Source organism: Halichoeres trimaculatus, unplaced genomic scaffold (assembly GCF_033239565.1).
Source record: "Halichoeres trimaculatus isolate MK-OKI-2021-1 unplaced genomic scaffold, fHalTri1.1 fHalTri1_scaffold_5, whole genome shotgun sequence".
Lineage (NCBI taxonomy): Eukaryota > Metazoa > Chordata > Actinopteri > Labriformes > Labridae > Halichoeres > Halichoeres trimaculatus.
This window is the reverse complement of record NW_027437183.1, coordinates 39,451,946-39,457,970: the sequence shown is the minus strand read 5'-3', so window position 1 is coordinate 39,457,970 and position 6,025 is coordinate 39,451,946. Positions and strand designations below refer to the sequence as shown.

General features: G+C 40.0%; 1 long non-coding RNA gene across 1 annotated transcript; it reads left to right on the top strand.

Moving 5' to 3' along the window:
• The first annotated feature begins 3,246 nt into the window (after window positions 1-3,246).
• Window positions 3,247-4,528, top strand: LOC141791071 (uncharacterized). The gene is made up of 3 exons (XR_012598297.1): window positions 3,247-3,383; window positions 3,814-3,961; window positions 4,107-4,528. It is a non-coding gene; the product is annotated as an uncharacterized LOC141791071 (long non-coding RNA).
• Window positions 4,529-6,025: the final 1,497 nt, after the last annotated feature.

Below are 6,025 nucleotides of genomic sequence, written 5' to 3'. Positions count from 1 at the left end.
TTGATTAAGTGATATAATTCAAAGAAAGAACATTAGTCAGCAACAGTAGGTATGAGGAAAAACTGACCCATTTATTATTAACCAATGGGTAACAGAAACTGCTTATATCGGACTGCTTATTTCAGAGATTTTAGATGCTTTCCGATTCGATACCAATACTTGTTTTTTTGCTGATATTGGACTGATATCCAATATCAATATCGGATTGGGACACCTCTACTTTTTGTGGTACCTAAGTCTTCCTTCTTGGTCATACCCCTGCATAAGCTCCAAAATCCTAGCATTTCCAACTGCTTCTACATGTTTCAAAAAAGTAGAGTAGCCTTAAGGAGTTCCTTGTATAAGCCTCTCAGCTGGTGTCTCTGGGCCTTCACAGATGAAACAATTAAGCAGAGCTGGAGTAACCTCTTCATCCATAGCACTGCAATTATAGCCTAATCTTAGACTATCATAGCATGCAAAGTAAAATGAAAATATATATTTAATATTTTGTAATATCAATATGTCTCAGTAACACCAAATATCACTGAAAACATCAAAATATAACTCAAACATGAAACACATTCTTACAAAATAAATATGAAACTCGAATAAACAATAGAATGTACACGTTACATATATGAAGATAAGGAAACAAACAACATCACTTACTTCTAAGGAACGCATTAAAAACATGCTATCGGATGTTAAAGCAGTAGATTTGTCTGTCCATGATCAACAGGGAAAAAGGACCAAAATGACTTCTGGTGTTAATGTTAACTTGAATGTCAACCAACTACAGCAATCACCTTTAAACAGAAACTAGCCCTATTTACCATTTTTAAAAAATGCTGTTTTTTTTTATTTAAGTGTACCCTGCAGGGTATGTGTGTGTGTGAGTGTGTGTGTTATTGGGAGTTTTTTTCACTAGGGAGTTGCATTGCTGAAAACTAATTGTTTGCAATCAGCTCAGAATCATCAAAAATGTCTAGTTTGAGCCTTCACAAGTTACTTAAGTCCAATTTAAGCACTTTTGAATTTTTGAAAATCGGTTATCAGTACCCCAACTTTGAGTTTTTTGAGAGGTTTCCCACAGGAGTTGAACTTCAAACTTTTAGTACATGTTATAAGACACCTTTAGAAACACATGAGTGGAGAAATTTCTTGGTAACGATTTAGTCCCCAGATTTGTCAAATATCGGATAAAATGCCCTTACTATTGTGATAAAGACCTGAAAATTCATTTCTGCATAGTCCTTTCCAATGGGAAATGGTCAATCAACAAGTGTTGTTTACACACAAACATCTACTTTATTGACTTCAGATGTTATTTCTGTGAACTTTAACTGTATATTATTCAACTCATCATGAGCAGAGCTTCCATTATAACCCCATAGAGACTCTGTAACAGCACTGAAAAAATATGCCCCAAAAACTCCCCCCAAAAACCCTAAAATACCACCAAAAGTGGCAGCCATCTTGAATTTGAAGGTTAAAATAAGGTCAAATCATTCTGTAACCCTGAAATATGTATTTCTCAACAAAAATAAGGTCTGAAATCATGTATTGTCCATCATTGTAGGTCGAGCTTTTATAAAGATAATTTCCATGACAGCCATTTTGGATTTCGGCCTCTAAAAAATTTTCCCCGCCATTTTAAAAAATACACCCCAGCTAAATTTGTTTTTTTAGCCCTCCTAGATGACAAATCCATCGAGAAACGGACCTTCGCTCACCGGGGTCACATTTCGCTCCAAAATGACCCAACTATTAGTTTGTATCTTTTCAATTAATTTCAACCTCCACAACTTTAATCAAATGCACTAATAAACCCCTCCTTTTATTACTTTGTCTCAATAGTCTGCATATGTTTGCATTGAATGAGCACAACCGTTTCAGAGCTGAGTAGCTGATAATGACCTGTGGTGCTAAACATTGATATGATGGTGCATGGGGGTCATTTACATTTTAAAAGATTGTAAATCTAGTTCAAGCAAACTTTAGCATGTCATCATCCTCTTTAATCATATTAAACATAATTATCCAACAACAAAATTATGGCTAGTGAAAATGCTAAATGTGGCTTGTAACTCTGTGAAACCACTAGCCACAGTGACTGGTGAGCACAAAAGTTAATGTCAAGCCCTGATGCTGTCCTATACGCCGGTCAAGCACATCCCAAACATGCTCAATGGGTGACATGTCAAGTGAGTATGCTGGCCATGCAAGAACTGGGACATTTTCAGCTCCCAAGAATTGTGTACAGATCCTTGCAATATGGGGCCGTGCATTATCTTGCTGAAACATGAGCTGATGCTCATGGATGTATAGCACAACAATGGGCCTCAGGATCTCATCACGGTATCTCTGTGCATTCAAAACGCTATCAATAAAATGCACCTGGGTTTTTCGCCCATAACAGATGCCTGCCCATACCATAACCCCACCACCATCATGGGCCACTCAATCCACAACATTGACATCAGCAAAGTGCTCACCCACACGACGCCACACACGCTGTCTGCCATCTGCCCTGAACAATGTAAACCGAGATTCATCCGTGTAGAGAACGTCTACGTTCACCATCGAATGTGAGCATTTGTCCAAGTCTGTTACAGCGACGATCTGGAGTCAGGTCAAGACCCCGATGAGGACGACGAGCACGCAGTTGAGCTTCCCTGAGATGGTTTCTGACTGTTTGTGCAGAAATTCTTTGGTTATGCAAACCAATTGTTTCAGCAGCTGTCTGAGTGGCTGGTCTCAGATGATCTTGGAGGTGAACCTGCTGGATGTGGAGGTCCTGGGCTGTTTCCCAAAGCCCAGGTACCTTGCCTTGCCTTGTCTTTGAAGGCAGTGCCTCCGAAGCCACTTCCTTCCAATCCAAGGCAAGTGTCCTGCCTCTGCTCAAAAAGAGATGCTAATGGAACAGCCTACAAAGGCACATTTTACCATCAGATTCCTTTCACAAATGTTTATGTAATTGGAGTTACACTGTCTTACATAACGTGTTGCACTGTGGACAGTGCTTGGAAAGTTTATACAAACGTGAGAGTAGACCGTATGCTCAAGCAGTTACAAATATTGTCATGGCTTGCCACTTTTGTACGCTTTTTGCTTTTTTATTGTCACATCATTGACACTCTGAAGGTGCAGCTTCTCAGCAATTATAGTTACGTGAGTGTATAAAAGGCTAGTGCTTACGGTTGTTAGGGTATGCTATTTTCCTTTGCCACCTTAAATCTCCTCCGCCCACCAGAAGTAGCGCAGAGTGAGACGTATAAAAGTTCCGAAAGAACAGAGTGAATATTGTGTGCCTACGGGTCAAGAGTCTCTCAGTGCCTTCAGTGCCTTGTCATACGGATGTATGTCTTTGTGGACGCTCCGTGTTACAGTGAATGACGAATGTGAGTATCGCTAAATGGTGGCATATATATGTTTTCCTCTATTGACCGTGAAGCGTGTTTTTCCACGTGCCTTATTGTTTGTTCATGTGAGCTACAGATGCTACGAGTTTTTTCCTACAGCTGTTAAGTTGTTCAAGCCTAGTATTTAGTTGTTACGAGTGTGTTTAGTATTAAGTTATCTACGAGTGTGTTGCTCATCATTGCTTGTTGAGTGTCCCAAGTTGTGCCGCTGTGAGTGCTCGTTTCTACACCCGTGTCGTTATGGCGAGCGTGCTTACGCACCTCTCTGTTCGTATTGATGTCTCAGCACTGTAGGAGAAAGCTTAAAGGGTGTATGAGGAATAATAACTTTGTAATCCATCCTACTGTTAAGTAGAAATACAAAAGAAGACTGGTGGAGTAATACTGTTTATTAATGTTACTGTTTCAGAACTGATTTGTGAACACGGGCGTGACATAATAAACCCAGCCTGAAGAGTCATCCTTCTCCTCCTTCTTCCTGTGTCCTGACCGACACGCGTCCTGGATGTTGAATTAAACCTAAAAGAATCTGCCCTAGAAATTACATCTCCCTTACAGTGAGTGACACACAAAAGAGTTGTGTTGGACATAGTATAAGTTGTTATTTTCAGAGGTGTATTTTGTTACTTATATTTGAATTGGAATTTACCACGCGCTTCCCCTGGTGCGTTTTTTTTCTTCCATTATTTTTCCTTTTTGTAGATTCACACATTGCATGTTGGGTATTTATAGCCATGGCAAGGCAGCGAAGGATACACCAGTGTATCCTTGGTCAATTAGCCACATGCTAACCAAACGGAGGACATATGCCTCTGGAGGACATGAACATTGGAACAGCACTTGAGCAGCGACTGATGATGTGGATGCCTGCCCACGCCCAACCCACACCCACATCAGACCAAGGCAAGGCAAGGTACCTGGGCTTTGGGAAACAGCCCAGGGCTGGTGTGGTTACACGTGGTCTGTGGTTGTGAGGCCAGTTGGATGTACTGCCATATTCTCTGAAATGCCTTTGGAGACGGCTTCTGGTGGAGAAATGAACATTCAATGCACGAGCAACAGATCTGGTTGACATTCCTGCTGTCAGCATGCCAATTCCACGCTCCTTCTATGCTTGCGACATCTGTGGCATTTTGCTGTGAGACAAAACTGCACATTTCAGGGTGGCCTTTTATTGTGGGCAGTAAAAGGTAGATTATGTCAGCAAAGCAGAAGTGCTCACTATCACACATTTAGACAGATTTGTGAACAACATTTGAAAAAAATGGTAATATCGTTTATCTGGAATGAATTTTAGATCTTTGAGTCCATCTCATGAAAAATGGGAGCAAAAACAAAAGTGTTGAGTTTATATTTTTGTTGAGTGTATATAAATATTTAAACAATATTCATTCTATTTCCCTTTAGAGGCTCCTCAAAAGTGAATGTCCTACATCATTTTCAAATGTATCACAGTTTTTCTCGATTGTTTACACACATTTTTTTGGTGCCTGAGACACAATGACCACAACATATAACCAATGCACCAACTCCATGAACCAAGTCTGCTAAACTATAAGCACAATTCCTGCTTTACACTCAGAGTGCAGATCTACAACACACTTTTTTCAAAACACTACACACAATTCTCTGAGTTTTGGCACAATTTTCATGAAGTAAATTTCTTGTTTTTACAAAGAACACAATGCCACTCAAAACAGTAAAATTAATATTCCTATAATGCACACTGACTCATCAAATGGGTAAACACCTGGCACACATTTTTACAATTAGCAATCAGAGCTTTAGCATAAAAGGGCAACGGGTGAGTTTCTCTGTTTTGGAACAATGGATGCCAACATTGAAATCAGAGAGAGAGCCAGAGATTTGAGAATGAGAGGAGGAGGACGCAGAGGTCGAGGAGGACGAGGACGAGGACGGGGACGGGGACGAGGAAGGATGAGGGCCATAATCTCTGATGAGATCAGGGTCACTTTGGTTGACCATGTGATAAACCATGGTCTAACAATGAGGGAGGCTGGGCAAAGGGTGCAGCCAAATTTGAGCAGATACACAGTAGCATCCATCATCTGGACTTTCCGAAATGAAAACAGGTAAGAAATTTAGTCTTACTACTATTAGAAAATTGTTGTACTGCAATTCAACACAAGACTCAATGAGTACAGTATTACAGTATTACCAGTGGACTGTTCTGAAGGACTGTAAAAAAGGTAAAGTGTTTATTTGAGAAATGTTTTCCTTCTTTTTATCCCTTCACAATATTTACAATATTACACTCTCTGTATTGCAGAGCTGAAAGACGACCATCAAGAGGAGGTCGGGAGCGTCTACTGTCTCCTGAACAGGAAAATCAAATTGTGAACATGGTCCTAGAGAATAATGCCATTACATTACGGCAAATCCAAAGAAAAGTTCTAGAAAACAATGACATTTTTCCAAATGTTGATAGAATAAGTTTATCCACTCTGGACCGTGTCTTGCGAAGAAATTCTCTGAAGATGAAACAAGTCTACAGAGTTCCATTTGAACACAATTCAGACAGAGTCAAAGAACTGCGATATAACTATGCGCAAGTAAATCCTCTACAATCCTGTAACTGATGCATACCCTGAAAACTGTAA